This window comes from Podarcis raffonei, chromosome 1 (assembly GCF_027172205.1).
Source record: "Podarcis raffonei isolate rPodRaf1 chromosome 1, rPodRaf1.pri, whole genome shotgun sequence".
Lineage (NCBI taxonomy): Eukaryota > Metazoa > Chordata > Lepidosauria > Squamata > Lacertidae > Podarcis > Podarcis raffonei.
This window is the reverse complement of record NC_070602.1, coordinates 100,816,752-100,833,085: the sequence shown is the minus strand read 5'-3', so window position 1 is coordinate 100,833,085 and position 16,334 is coordinate 100,816,752. Positions and strand designations below refer to the sequence as shown.

Sequence of the window (16,334 nt, the reverse complement as noted above, 5' to 3'; positions counted from 1 at the left end):
CATATTTTCCCCAAACACTCAGACCATTTCGTACCTCAAATTTCACTACAGGCAAGAGCTTTACCCTTCAGCAGTAAAATTTCCAGCCCTAATCAAGGCAAATAAGGAGTTAACAGAGCTCTTTAAAATAGATCAAATAGATTTCCAATCCTGTAGGGTTCCATCTCTATTACATACATCCCTTAATGTGCATTCATTTTACCGCTGGCAAAAGGGGGAGTTCGTACTCTTTTGTTTATCTGTTTAAACCTTTTTCTTATCACAAACTTTTGGGGTGACGATAAAGAGGGTGTGTCATTTCCTACATTGCTTTGCATATCTTAAGATACATAATTAATCTGCTTCCTGAGTTCCTCTGTATCAGCTTTTCCCTGGTTATCCCTGGTTATATGTTACAGGCCAGTATCCGGAGCCCTGGAATTAATGATACTATAGTAGTGCAAAAATATTTGTTGTGATTCAAACTACATTTCCTTCAGCTGCTATATCTTTTTAAAAGGACTTCATTATTGTAGGAACTAAGGATCTCAGATGGTCAGTCACCTAACGGTACTTAAAATGTTCATAGATTTTTTTGTGGTTGAATAATAACATCTGTTTTGATTTTTGAACCACAAAAGTGCATTTAATCTGGCCTTCCTTTATTTGAACTTTTCACATCTGCTTAGGCTTGGTTCCCATGAACTAAATCCCAGATCCCCCTTTCTTTTCTTTTCTTTTTTTAAATGGAGGAAGTTTACCTGTGCCGCTGTTGTCCCAGTTCCAAAGACAACTTTATAGGACTCCGATAAAAAATGTCAAAAGGAATTCTACACAATGCCCAGGCCAAACTTTCACGCACAGGGAGTATGACTACACTTCCAGTTGATCCTCAATCTCAAGTCAGTGACCCACCGCACTTTTAAAAAAATACAGTTGAAGGAATTCAGAGAAACAATACTGAGAAACTTCTAGTTTAAACATTCTTGTAAAGGCTGGAAGTTTAGCTAAGCAATCTACAGGCACAAACTTTGAAGACCAAGAGGGTATGAATCTTCACCATCCCATCTGCATTCTACTTCTCATTTTCTTCCAGCGAAATAAAATCAGGTTTTGAGGCAGTGGGTGGGATGGAGGAAAATATTTCAGTATTGGAGAAGATTCCCAGAGAGGTTCAAAGCCTGTTGTTCACAAAAAGAAAAGCAAAACAAAGTTGTGTGTATGTTTTGTGGGGCAGGGGTTAGTCTTATAATAACTGGAGAGATGTAAGTGTCCCTGAGGAATAATCTCTTGTGGTCTAAAACAAAGAAAGTAAGAAGAGCACATAAAGGTTCATCTAGTCTGGCATCTTGTGGCCAAAAGTGGTCAGCCAGGAGCATCCAGCAAGCCCTGGATGCAGGGCATGAAGGCCACAGCCATTTCCTTTGGTTTGTGCCTAGCAGCTACCATTTAGAGGTATACTGCACCTAACTATGGAGGTTGCACTTTGCTATCACAGCCATCATAATCATAATTGACAGGAATGGAGAGGAGTGCCCACTCTCTGTTCTTCAAGCGGTGCTCCTGATTTCTCCCCCTGTCAAAAGAGCTCCTGGCCCTTTCAGTCTCAGATGCCAATAGGGATTGCTGCTGACTGCCTCTTCTGTATTCTCTGGGAGAGCTGAGTTCCAGTCCTTGACACTGTTACAAGCCAGATTTGGAGGACAGAGTGCAAGCAATTCCTGTGAATATCCCTGGGACTTCCGCTATCCTGGGTTGGGAAGATCAGCACTGTTGTTAACTGGACACACTGTTGCACAACACATCCCATATGCGGCCCTGCGGAACTTTAAAGGGAACGTATTTTGCTTGCACTGGGGCCAGGTCAATAAAATCACTCCACCTGAAATGGTGTGACCGAAGGGTTTGGGAGTCTGGGAGAGAAAAGATGTTATCTGCAGGCTGTCCTTGTTTTAAACTCAACCCCTTCTCTTTTTTCCTCCCCTCACACCGACTGTCATTGAAACTGCATCATGATAGAACAATCTGTGGGAATTTAACAAGTCAGAAATGGATTAAAAAGCACTTTATGACTTGTTAAAGAAATCCCCTTGTTCCTCAGAAGCATTTTTAGTATCTTATTAATGGCATTTGATCCGACTAACATATTGACTAGTCATTTGAATAAGGGATGAATCCTCCTTGATGGATCACAAAGGGAATATAAATTGAAACGAGGCATTTTTCCAAATTTCCCATTTTTAAAAATAAACCCTGTACAGAACAATATACCTCAATCCATTTTTACTTTGTCTCGCAAAAGGCTGTCCTGAGGGTACCTTGATTTGAGCACCAAATGATCTCTATGTCCAAATGTGCCTTTTAACTAACTTAGGATGTGAAGATTGTTCAACCTGTAATATACCTTAAGCTTATGGCTATGTGATCTAATGGGCACATGCACATACAATACATAAACAAATGCCCCTCTTTTTTTCTCAAAGGCAAAAAATCCAAGATGCTTGACCCAAGAATTTGTTGGGGAGAGTGCTGCTGCAATCAGGGCCTGCTTTTAGGCATCCCACAGGGATATGGTCAGCCACTGAGAACAGAATGCTGGACCAGATGGGCCATTGCCTTATATGCTGTCAGTGGACTAAAAGCACTAAGCTAGTCCTCTAAATGTTCCCAGTATTAAAGCCTGGCTCCTCCATCCCAAAACCCAGGAAGCTTCTACCTGCTTAGGGAGGGAGGCACAGTGCTCTGATGGGGTCCCAGTGCCCTCCTGCCACCTTCCCTAAGCCTATCTGACTTTGGGAACCAGGCCATCTTTAGCAGATGTGGTGCCAGGGTGCAAATATCCACTCAGCACCCCCAAATTACCACAGAGGCTTGGGAAGGAAGCTGCATACCCGCCAGCCATACAGTTGGCGGGCCACAGCTTCCATCCTAAGCCTCTGTGGGAATCATTCTCCTCCCACGGAGGCTTGGGAGGCAAGCTGCACGCCCACCAGCCATATGGTTTGCGGGATGCAGCTGGCGGGCGTGCAGGGAAAGGGGAGGCCACCGGCAAAGTTGTGCAGCTCCCCCACTGGCTGGGGCGCCCCTGAGAGGCTGGTGCCCTGGCACAATGAACCACTAAACCGTATGGGAAAGACGGCTCTGTTTGGGAAGGAGGCAGGGGAGCTGCAGCATCCTATTAGAGGCCTAACGTCTCTTTCCCAAAGCCTGGGAAGCTTAGGGAGGCCATGCCTGGTGTGATGCTCAAGCATGCAACACCTCCCCTCCCTGTTTTCCTTGCAAACTTGCTGAAGGCTCCAAAGATGGTTAGCATTTTTTAAGCAATAAAGTGTTTGTCTTTTTTAATTAAGGCATGCACATTGTTTTTTTAAAAAACAACAACAACACTGTGCTATTGTACACTTAATTGACCACAATATATTGTAAACATAACTTTTCTATGCACTAGAAGAAGAAGAAAAAAGTGTGACTTGCTTTATTCCGATATTCGCTTTATTGTAGGGATCTGGAACCAAACCAGCAATACCTCCTTATTTATGTGTAATAAATAAGCTATCAAAGAAACCTACAAAATTCCCTCCTCTTCACAACTATTGGGTCTGTGTCCATCAAAAAGCTCACCTGCTTCATGTGTTTGCTTTGCGACAGGACCGTCCACCCAATAGCCCTGCCTCGATATTCAGTTCAGATTGTCACGGTGCAGCACAAGGGGAAAGCATGGGAGCTCGTGAAAGAATTAGTTCAAGGAATTAGCTCCAGGTGGCTTAAGCAAGCGAGACAAACCATAAGCAACAGAGGATGTAACCACTTCCTCCACTACCATGCAGTTTCACAAGCATCTCTGTCCTGGGAGTGGGGAGGAATCCCTGCATAGTGCAAGCTATGGACACCTGAGCATCTATCCCACCCAGACATTTCCAGGCATTGTTATGGGATGCAACACCATGTATCACACAATAAGCCATTTATTTGAAGAAGGGAGACTAACCTGTGCTTTGGCTAATAGAAACACAATCTGGCCACAGATAACCTGGAGGAGGCACTGACGAAACCTTGAGCAGGGGCTCTACTCATATTAACCTTACTATGCATAAGGAGTTAGAGCAACATGATACAATGTTTGATGCTGTTGTGATGTTGCAGAAGCATCAAAGCAGTAAAGGGGTGAAGCCACCGTACTGCAATGGTTCAGGATCAGAACTCCAGAGTCTGGTAAACTAAAGGTTAATATGGGGGGGGGACAGAGATTCTTTCATACTAATTTAAGTATGCATTTGGTTAGAGTGTTGTGTTGATGATGCCAAGGTTGAAAGTTCTATCCATGTACAGGGCAGCTGCAAATTCCTGCATTGCAGGGCTTTGGACTAGAGATGATCTTCAAGGTCCCTTCCAACTCTAGAGTTCTATGGTTCTTCTGTTTCTAGTGAGAGAAAAGCAGGAGCAGTACCTCTGAAGCACCCTATAGCACAAACTAATGGTGCTGTGAAGTAGGAAGGGGGTGGAAGGAACGGTCTCTCTGCCGAAGCTTTGTAGCCCAGATCACAGCCTGTGTCTATTTATGCAACACAATCCTTTGGGAGCAGCTTAGACGATTAATATTCCTAAATGGCATTTTTGGGTTCTTTCAGAGCAACTGAAACCGTATGATCTGGCCACACGATTCATGCCAAGCCAAATCTCTCAAACTTGACAGTGTCAGGCCTCTGGGTGGGAACATCATTTACAAAATAAAAGAGACATATTTCAAATAAAAGTGCTGGCAAACACAAAACCTTCCAAATGTCTTGCAAATTCTCTCTCTCTCTTCATGGATTAATGACCCTACACAGGAACAGGACACTTTGCTACTTAATCCTACCCATGTCTTTGCAGCTCCCACTCTCACCAAAGCGGTGATGGTGGCAACTTTTTCTTCTTCAGATCAAACAGGAACTAAAGTCTGGGAAGATTTAACAGCAGGATAAAAACAATACTTCCAGGGGGAGTGAGGGAAGGCAAATAAAAATGTTAACCATCTGCAGTCCTTACTGCCTCTGTTCTTTTCTGTTTTATTTGACGTTGTATCATCAGCATTAAGACATTCCCCTTCCCTTCCCTGCCCTGCTCTTCTTGATTCCAGCTTTTCAAGCTATCATTCCCCATTAAGGAGCAATCGGACACACAAAGAGTTCCAGGGAATCTTCGCTTAGGTAAATAAAGTCAACAGGGATGTCGTGGGCAAATATTCCAGGCTTTTCCCCATAGGTGGGAGTGAGGCCAAGGAATGGAATATGGAAAAGCAAACCTGTGATATTTCCCATTTCTTATGCCAGGGGTGGGGAACCTCAAGCCCAGATCCAAATGCTTCCCTATCTGGCTCTCAGAGCTCTTTCCAGGCCACACCTCAGTGTGCCTGTTTCACACCCCCAGAGCATTTACCTGGCTTGAAGTTGTCCTGATAATGCCTCTTACTGGTCTGGGGCGAGGATAGAGAGTTGTGTTTATACACTAACCTACTGTACAAAGTCTTTAAGAAAAACCTTCTGCCTATGCCCACCACTGTACTCACACAGTTGTCCAGAAGGGAATTTGGCCTTCAAGCTTGAAAAAATACCACTCCTGGCATTTGCCAACCCAGAATCAGGGCTAATTGACCCCATATTGCCCATGTCATTAAGGTTGCTAAATTTCCCTGCCCCTCCTCCTCTGTGTTTAGCTCTGATCTCTGTGGTCTGCCAGGGAACCAAAGACCATTAAGAGGCTACAACTTCTGCCTCCCAATAAGAAGACTGTGGCAAAAAATACACCTTCAGCCAATGAAGGACCAGCTGTAGGGAGCTTGTTTCCTGCTCCCTACCAGAAATAGCTCTCCACTCAGGGGCTCTCCCAAGACAACTTCAGCTACAGAGTTATCGGGTACACACAAAATAGCAAACATGAATTACAAGGAAGAATCCATTGAGTGGTGCATATCACCATTAAGAATCCATAGCACAGCATGCTGAGGAAACAGCACAGAAGTGCTTTCTCAAAAAAGCTTTAAAAATAGTATAAAAAATAGTCTTTCATGTAATAAGCATTACAGCTATAGAGATTTTTTTAAAAAAAAACTGAGCTAAAATTAGTGAAGGGTTTACCAAGTCCATGCTTGCCTTTGTAAACTGAATCTCCTGTCGATTATTTTAGAGGGCTGCATTCAGGGATGAAGTGTTCACCTTAAGGGAGCTGCACTGTAGCCCCACCCCTAAAGCAGAATGGGGGTAATGCTCACTCTGAATTGGTTTTGTGACACAATCTCATAATGAAATCTGATTGGCTACATGGTGTCATAATAAAAACAATTCAGAGTGAAGGCTGGAAGCATTGCCATCATTCTAAACTGAAGGCAACAGACTCATGGAGGCAAATCTTCCTGGTTACATAGTGTGGTGATGTTACCACATTGACTTTGCAGTCCCTGATTGGACAGAATGATGTGAGTGAGAAGACGAGATCCAATTAAAATATTCCATGTTTAAAGTATGGTGAACATTGGTGCAGCCTATTTTGCTTTGGGGCAAATGTTTTGTGGTGTAAAGTTTTTTTGGGGGGGTTGTTGTTTTTTTGCATCAAACTCATTATGTCATAAGCTGATGTCTTATTTAAAAGCAACAATCCAACAACACACGGAGCTGGGAATTGAGGTAATCTGCTGTTTGCAGTTTTGTTGGACAAATCATCTCCATGGTATGTGCTTATGACTTCAGGGTATGTTCATGCAGAGGCTAATTAGGGCTACAGTGATAGGAAGCCTCAGAAGACAGTTACAAGGGCCTTACTTACTGCTACCACACTTGCCCCTTTCACACCTCTCACTGCCTAAACACACCTTCAAGTCCTAAACACAGAGATGATTCATACATTAGCAGAATAGGGTGTGAGAGAGCTGATTCCATGTTGCATGGCAATCCTGAAATTTCAGAGGAACCACATTGGTCACAAACTGATAGGGCTCCTTCCCATGGCTCAATTTCCCAGTCTCCAAGATGTGAATATGATACCTGGAAGTGGTTATTATGGACATTGCTCTTCTCTGAGATGAGCCCAGGTTGCACAATAGATTCCCTTTTGCCTCACAGGCATTCACAGAGACCGATGCTCTATAGCAGAAGCATCCTGATTTTACTCCTTTTGAGTATACAGTAGTACTTAGCCTAATGGCTAGTACAGCTCTAAGTATATGATTTCCCATGTCAATTGTTGACTGGCACTCTTGGCCAATAGTTTTGAAGTTCTGAATCACTGTGTTTCAAAGTTTCAAGACCATCAGACTGTTGGCTGTCAGTGCTTCTGTGCGTTCAAAACGTCAAAATGTAATCCTCTAACGTTTTGAATTTTACAATATCCATATGTCACAGTCTTGAAGTTCAAAAGCTTTTGGATCTGAGTTGAATTTAAAGGTTCATATTTATTATTTGACCCAAGTTTCTGAAGTCAACTTTTTACAGAATTTGTCATTTGTTTTAGACTCATTTTAGTAACTTAGATCAACTTGTTGTGGCCCTTTGAGCCCCATTCCCCAAAGTTTCTTAAAACTGTAGTAAAGGCCTTTGCAGTCCTGCAGTTGCTTGGTCTGACGCTGACTGATTTCAGTGCCTGCTACAAGGCAGTGACTTGGCCTTTGCTCAGCTGCCTGGTGCTATTTAATATGGTGCCGTTTTGAAGCTCCAGCTATGAGCTCTTGGCTCTAGTAACCTGCTTTCTGACTTGATTTGGCTTCCTGGTGGTGCTTTTGAATTTCTGGTTTTCTGAAATGAGACTTTGTGCCCAGACTCTTGACCTAGGTCCAGCTTGACCACCTTGATCTAAACCCTGACGCTGGATCCTGACATTATCATGAATTTGCCTGCTCTAGTTCAAGATTACTTTTTCATCTCAACTGTGTATTTAGTCCATCTCTTTGATGTTTCCAAGCCACTATTTCCTTTGCCTTCACTTTTATCTCTGTCCTGGCACTCTTCCTTGCAGCATCCTCTTCCCCAGATGGTCTCCATCTCCCCTTCAAAAGTGCCCAAAATATTCCAGTTTCCTCCTCTTGATCTTTGCACAGCAACACACATCTTCATCGTGTGATGAGCTGGAGTCCCAGGATATTTTTTTCTCTTTGCGGTCTTCTTGCGTCTTTATGTGAGCCTCTCCAAAATCTGCTGGAAACAGACAAAAGTATTGGTTCTTCGTGCTGGTTCTTTGTGCTATATGAGGCACTCATCATAAAGATATCTATAAGGAGCAACTATAGATGGGGGCCAAGGAGACTCCAAGTGAAGGTTTGAATTTCATTACTCAGTTTTGTCACAAAGCCCGTTTTCCCCCTTGTTGGAGGTCTAGAAGAGTCTCTTATGCAAGGCCCACAAGGCTCGCCTGCACAGATTCACAAAGCCTTATAGCAGCTTCGCTGACCATTGCACCAAACACCTGGTAATTGCACACCAGAGCAATGGCAGTATCAGCATGGATGGCAGAACCTGTCCAACAAGGCAAGTTGTAGGTGTGCAAAACACCATACAAAGTAAGCACAAAAGCTTGAACTGTGTGATAAAAGCAGAACTCCAGTTGTTAACACTTGTCCACAAGAAAGCAGATGAAAGGTATAATCCAGCTCTTGTAGATTTCAGTGGCAAAAGGTCAAAGGATTTTGACGGATGTGACCTTCACGACAGAGTCAGTTCTTTTATATGTTCACTCAGAAGTAAGTGTGCATAGAATTGCAGTCTCATTGCCTTCTTACCCATGACACCATAAATTACACTTGGAGTTCTATGCTGATTGAGAGGCAGACACATGACTTTGAATGAAGTGCATGCAACAATACTGTACCCATTTAGCTGGGAGTAAGGGCCACTGAATTAAATAGAACTTACTTCTTTCTAGTCATATGTAGGATTGTACTCTCAGAACTTGTTAAAATTGCATATGAGATATGTTTTATTTTTATTTATCAGTACATATCTTAACAATAATCCCCTACTTTTCACACCGAAATCAATTGGACTTAACTTTAGGCTGCAAACTTAGGCATGTAATTGCCTTTCTGCAACAGAGGCCAAAGGTGCATCTGGTCCAGAATTCTGCTTATTTATTTATCTATTTTTCCCCAAAGGCATTAGGAATGTAATGGGGAAATGTGGCATGATCTCTTAGAGTAATCCAACGAAACTTTAACACATGGCATGATAAAAGTCTGTAATTTTATCAGGAAAAGTTGCTTGTTGTTTACTGTTGTAACAATTGTTGTCTCAAAAGGTATCATCTGTACCATGAAAATAAATAAAAACAGTATTTAAAAAGAAGAAGAAGAAAGAAGCTAGGTTATACAGAGTCAGACCCTTAGTGCATCTAGCTTAGTGCATCTAGCTATTGTCTACACTGCCTGCCAACAGTTCTCCAGGGTTTCAGATTTGGGTTGTTGCCAGCCCTACCTGGAGAATTCTGTCTCATTGGTCATCAAAAGGGCCTGTGTAGGTCATAATGTAATAACCATGGCCTAATTGTCCCCTCCCCCAAGTATTTAGTAATTAGAAGTGCATTGTCCTAATCACAGATTGTCATGGTAAGTGTCTGAAAACAGATCAGTATTCCACAAAGTTGGCTAATCCATTTCTAATAACTACTGATGATTACTTCTGAGTATACATGTTTAAAAACACCTTGTTTTACTGTAGGCATTCTGTACCACCACTTAATCTACTGGAGGTTCTGCAAATATATTGAGAAGTGGGATTTTAAACATCCAAATTCAGAAATAACAGGGAGTTGCTCAGAAATAATTAGACCGAAATAGTTGCACTGAAGACAAAAATGGAGCAGTGACAAACATTGATTTGGAGCGGTTTCCCTCCTGCCCCCATGTAAACCTTTAAATTTAAGGCGTGACTTCAAAATGAATAGCACAAATAGCAGAGCTTTAGGGTTCAGCCTCAGTTGCCGTCAGTTCTTTTCCGGCACTCCCCTAGGTGCTGTCATTTCCAAATCACAGTATAAAGCGCCATAGTGTTTTGCCATGCTGGTAAAACAAAGGCTTTATTTGAATAAATATGTGTGAAAATGTTGCAAACAAAAAACATCTCTGCAGGCAGTACCTGATTGGCTCTCGGGAACCTACTTGAGTGTCATATCAGAGCTCAGCAGGACCGTTTCCTCCAATATCACAGCATTCCTCACAAGGAGGTGGAGGCCAGTTGGGGGCAATTTCCTCTTTGTTGTTCTTTTACTTTTATTTGTTATTGTTAAGAGGGGGGGTGGATGAATTATTTTTTTACAAAACCCAATTACTCGGGTTGGAAGGCAATGTGCTGCCTTGGATGTTGTCATTTTTTGCAGTTTGTTTTTCCCTCTCTTTCCTCAAAAGGGTATTGATCAAGCTGGTTGTTATAACTAAAAAGCCCTGTGTTAATTCTGGATGTATTTTTTTAATTTTTTACATTAACAGCCACCTCCTACCCAGACCCATTGTGATTGTCATGGTGAAATGTAACACAAAATTCCTTTCAATGAAAGGCCAATATTGGGGTTTTAAAAAAATATATTTATCATTCATGGGCAATCTCAGAAAGAAAATGCAGCATGAAATATTGAGTCCAGAGGTTCCAAGAGGATTTCCTATATCTGTAATACTGTATGCAGATTGGACCATCCAAGAAGACACAAATTAGCATCAGATTTACTTTGTGTCACATGCAAATTTGTACCCTCTGCCTATTTTCAAGCAGGACTCCTGGTCACCCTGAGTACACACACTTTAAAAGCTGTCCCTTTAAGGCCTCTGTAGATAGCAGAACTTCAGCAAGTGCTCCTGCTCACCATTTCCAGCTGAGCTTCTGAAAAGTCTTTCACCATTCCTCAAAACTCCTCTGCTGCCTTATTTGAAACAGAACCCACAGATATGTTTCGAACTTCACTCTAGGAGAAATTTCAATGTCAACTCGTTTTCCTTTGTGGGCCACAACAATCTTAAGCGTTACAGTTTCCAAAATATAAAGTCTCGGTTAATATAATTAGCCTTGCTTTATTTCTCCACAAATCACCATTGAAAGGAAGATAAGCCATAGAGTATTGTGCTATACTGAACTATCGTTAAAGGTTTTCTTTTTTCTTATCTTTTATTAATTTTCTGCAATCTCCTATATCAGTCACAATGCCACGATCAGCCTCAAAAATCATGCAAAGCACGGGGAAACTAATAAGAATGAATGTATCTTTCGTAGCAAATCGTCAGACATGGATCTGAAATTATAAAAGTGTAATTTCAAGACACTTGTATGAAAAAGCAAGATTTTTTTGGTGTTAATTCAATTTCTGACTCATTAAACCCATTTAGAAAAATGTATCAAAGCAATTATTTTAAAAAGCAGCTACAGGAGGGAGAGAGCAAGGAACAACAAATGGGCTGCCTGAAAATGAATGAATAAGAAGAGCAATTTGTAGCCCACAATCAAGGCTCCCAATACACTCTGGAACAACTTTTCCCAAGCAGGTTCCTGCCAAGGATTGCTCTGGCTTGACCACTGGCCCTGAGGTTAATGGGAATTGGCTCCAGACTGACATCAAGAATGTCATTTTTAGTGCATTCAATGCTTATGGATGTATAACCCAGACTCCGCTAACCCAGAAATACTACCTCGAGTTAAGAACTTTGCTTCAGGATGAGAACAGAAATCATGCTCCGGCGGCACGGCTGCAGCAGGAGGCCCCATTAGCTAAAGTGGTGCTTCAGGTTAAGAACAGTTTCAGGTTAAGAGTGGACCTCTGGAACAAATTAAGTACTTAACCTGAGGTACCACTGTAGTGGCTTTGCTCTTCTGCAGTACTCCTAGCATAGCAGTAACACTCGGTATGGAAGTAACATGGCAGAGTTGGGGAAGATTATACTAGACTTGAATGGAATCCTTCTGCACCCAGCTCTCTGTTTGTGGAGGAAGCTGGGTTGCAGCCTTAGTCATTGACGATGACAAAGTATTGCAATATAAAATGCATATAAAATTGTCACACATACGGCACACATACAGATAAGATGATGAAACTTATTAGTTATTGATGTCTTTCACCATGGAAGCCTGAGACATTTTCCTGAAGTTCATCTTCCCAAACCTATGGCTAAAGGTGGTTTCATGGGAATGTTCTGAGGCGATGAAGCCATCTCAGTTGATTTGCAGAAATGATAACAGTGGTGATTTCCCACCGCTCCAACTCTTTCCTCCAGAAGGAGCCCAGGTGGGTGTGGCTAATTGCTCTGACATGTCACAAATATGTATTGGGTGCACAACTCACCACCTCATGTTCCATTCACATCTCCCCCTCCATTTTCTAGAAGGAAATGAATCATAATTTTGAGACGCGTCTGTTGGGTAAGAGGTAGGAAATGACTCAGAAACAGTTGTGACTGACCAAAAGTTCTGCACACGCCTCCTCTCCTCTCCTTAATACACCTAATAGATTTGTAGTGCCAAGCCTATGAGCTTGGAAAGTGAAAGATGGTCATCTAAAGATGGTATCTGAATAGTGACTGCACTACCTGTAGCAAGTATTTATTTAATTATTACCCAGGATCCCAGAGAAAGCACAAGGTTGCAACTCTGTCTGTATGACTGGGGACGATCTTGATATTAACCATGAAAAACACTGCAGTGTGAGCACTACTCATCTTTCTCATTACGTAGACCTCTGCCAGGCAAGTAGTCATTCTAAGGTGAAGGCAGGACTGGTGCAAGACATTCAACTTTCCTCAAGGCAAAATGCCAGATGACACCTCCCCAATTCCATAGACTACAGCTGACTAGGGAGCCTTCCACTGCAAATGAGGGCATCAGGCTAGCACGGGGGCACAGGGCAGGATGCACGACACACAACTCTGCCCCTCAATATCTGCTGACTGAGGCAGTTGCCTCACTCTGCCAAACACTAGGGCCAGCCCTGGCTGGGGCAAAGAGGTGTAGGATGTAATCACCCCCTTATTATTCAGCATCTTCTCAGCCATTTACAGGCCTAAGAAACAATCACGGTGGTGTAATTTTGCCTTTCTGCTCTCCGCTTACCAAGAATGGGACGTTGCTTTAGCTGCCATGGAGAAATATGTTTATTTCTCCTGCATCTGTTAAAGCTGATCCATAGGAGGGGGCTATTAACCCACAGAAGTAGTGACTGGGATGGCAAGTGGAGTTATTGATTATACTCGCACAGGCTCAGATCATTTATAAAGGTTTAAATTGTGGTGCAGTTCAACAGTTCTTAATCTGTTCTAGATTCGCATATGCAGAAGCATGTTCCATGAAATCCGGTTTTTTAAAAATAAATTGCATCCACGTCACCATCCTAAGATTGTAGCCATAGAGAGATTTGAAACTGAACTAAGGAATTCATTGTTCAGTTTATTAATCAAAGTTTACCTGCTTCATATTAAATGGAGACAAATTAAGTAGGCTACGAAGGTACTCACAAAACATCTGCTTACAAAATCAGGAGTAATGATAAACAAACTTGAGTTCCTTTGTGGTTGATTTTTCATCCAGCTGCATTTAATTATAAAAGAGCTATCAAAGAAGGCTCCCCATTAGCAGTTAATTCAGAATGACTTCAGAGGAAAATCCCAGAGCTTCCAATGATATCTCTCCAACAGCTTTCAGATCTCTGCAAGCAGATGAGAAGAATAGCATTAGACCAGTTATAACGATCAGCCCTTGTTTCATTTCAGTGGCATGAGACTTGCAATATCGTTTTATCAAGTAGGCGTTGTTTTATCAGAAATTCCCAGTCACATGCATTGGAATTAAGTTATCAGTACAGTTGGGACTGCTGAATTTTCACTTGCTTCAAATCTTGACATGACATTGTGTCTGCTTCAACTTCTGCTCTTGCAGACTCTCACCTATGCTCTTGCTTTAATTGTAACTGGCCCAGCAGCATGGAGAACAAACAAATGAAATGAAGAATGGAGTGCTGCTATGGTCTAAGTTGCCCCAGTTGAAGTGCTGGGCCCATGGGTAAGACCAAGGACACAGGTTTCAGTAAGTAGGGATGAAAGATCTGCCAGTTGTGGTTCTTTATGTCCCATATTTTTCCAATAATATACTTGATTCTCCACATTTAACAGCAATTTGCAATTTCTTTTTCTTAAAAAATCCTCATGAAACACAATACTGCATTCAGTACTGACTGAAGCACACACTTGTACGAGCAATTTTCACAAGCATAATTAATTTTTGTTTGCTATTTTCACTAATATCTTTATGCAGATTTCCCCCTAAAATAAACATTTTTGTCAACACTGGTTTGGGAACTGCATTGCAAAATTCGGGTGTGAATTTTGAAGGATGGCTGTGTTTTGCTTCTCATATTATTTTGGAAAGTGCAGATTCTATAGATTCATCCTTAAATCCATACAGAATGGAATTTCTCCTCCATTCTGAGCAGTAAGGAATCTCTCTTCTCTGCCCTCTCACTGAGTTTGGTATTCCTAAATGATGAGATTTCTACAAAATGGTTCACCAAAGTTGCAAATTTCACTGGTGAACTGTACTAGATCCTTTGTGAATGTCACGGATCAAATCTAGGAGAGTTGTTCCTGTGTTCTGGTGGAGACTGTGATCCAAAGTTTATCTTCCCACGCCGTGCAGTACAGCCATCCCTCCATCCTCCCAGTCATAACTAGCACATTAATAGGCACATTTCCAAAATCCTCAAACTTTTCCTTTTTAAAAAATTATTTGCTCACATTCAAAAAAGCAATCTGGGAGTTCAGCACAAGACAGGCATTTTAAGATTTAAAAAACACCTCTTAAAATGATGTACGGTGGGAATGCTGACATTAGCTGGAGGTGCATGATAACAACACTTCCCTCGGGGACGATTTGTGCCCACAAAACGGGGCCAGGATAGAAGATTTCAATGAGCCTTGTGCAGACAATGACAATGCAAAGACAACAGAATGCTCAAAGCTGGCATAGAAAGAGAGCAAAAATATAATGTGATTGGATACTGGCACTATTAGCCTCAAGGCCAAGATTGGTGAGTTAAACTGCATAAGGGCAGTAATGGGTTTTCAATGTAGAATCAGCGCTTCTCTTGCATACTGAATTTTGGAAGCATCTACATCACGTCATTGACACCAAAATGCCAGCCCATACCCACCAATTTAGTCTGGATTTTTCCCATTGTGGGGGAAATCAGGGGGAAGGGGTTTAACCCTCTTTTGTCAATGATCTATTTGTAACATCTGGACATCCCATCTGCATTATCAAGCCCCTATCTGCAAGCATCCTTAGTCAGGCACTCTAACTCACCCATTTTAGGCTGAGAACACGAATGTGACAGCAATATCAATAAGCAGTAGGAAATAATTGTCCCTGCATAAGCAATCTACAGAATGGAGAGGACTGCTAGTGGAGCTGCTCTGTATGTCAAAGTAGGCTTTGAGTATAATAAATCTGAAACCTTAGGAGGAGTGCTTTAAGTCACAGAATCACTGAGGGACATACTCTTGCCAAAACACTGGTGGTGATCTAGAGATGGAGAAAGAAATCAGGATGGTGGCCAAAAGTGGGGCGGGGGATGTTGTGATAGTGGGTGACTTCAATTAGCCTCACACTGACTGGTTAAAATGTACGTTCAGATCATGACAAAGAGACAAAATTTCTAGATACAATAAATGATGGCGCCTTAGAACACTTAGTCATGAGCTGACAAGAGAAGAGGCGACCCTTGATTTAATACTTAACAGTGCCCAGGATCTGGTTAGAGATATGAGTGTTGCAGAATTGCTTGGGAACAGCAGTATCAAATTCAGCACATGTGTTAGTGGGAAATTGCATAAAAAGTCACTTTTAATTTAGAAAGAGAGGATTTCTCAAAACTGAAGGGATTATTTCAAAAGTAGTTGAAGGGTAGAATTCAGGAGGGTCAGCAAGAGGGGAGCTCTTTTTCTGCAGTCATAGCTTTTGCCTCCCACAATAACCCCATTCTGAGGCACTCATAATACCTGTCTGAGTAGGTTAGAGTGCTACCACAGGCACTGATAAATTAATTAATGGTCTGTTGCACCCCTAAGAAAGGCTTTTGAGGCTGTTTTCAGCCTGTGGGTGAGCAGTTTCCTGACTCTCTTGAAGTGGGTGACTTGCAGCTGCTAGGAGAATCTTAGGAAAGATAAACTAGAAAAATAAGCATACAGGCACAAAAACAAGCAGCTGCCACAAATGTTGCTGCCATCACTCCAGAATGGGGTAACACTCCAGAATGGGGTGACTGTGAGTCATTTCAGACTTATATTAAAACAGCCATAGTAGAAGACCAGTTAAAATGTAGACTACAAATTAAAGAGTGCCTTTTACAGCTTAAGGCACTCTGTG

At 42.0% G+C, this 16,334-nt stretch overlaps 1 long non-coding RNA gene across 1 annotated transcript; it reads right to left on the bottom strand.

Moving 5' to 3' along the window:
• Nucleotides 1-937: 937 nt before the first annotated feature.
• Nucleotides 938-6,192, bottom strand: LOC128402897 (uncharacterized). The gene is made up of 2 exons (XR_008327801.1): nt 6,096-6,192; nt 938-1,160 (listed from the first exon to the last, which is right to left on the bottom strand). It is a non-coding gene; the product is annotated as an uncharacterized LOC128402897 (long non-coding RNA).
• Nucleotides 6,193-16,334: the final 10,142 nt, after the last annotated feature.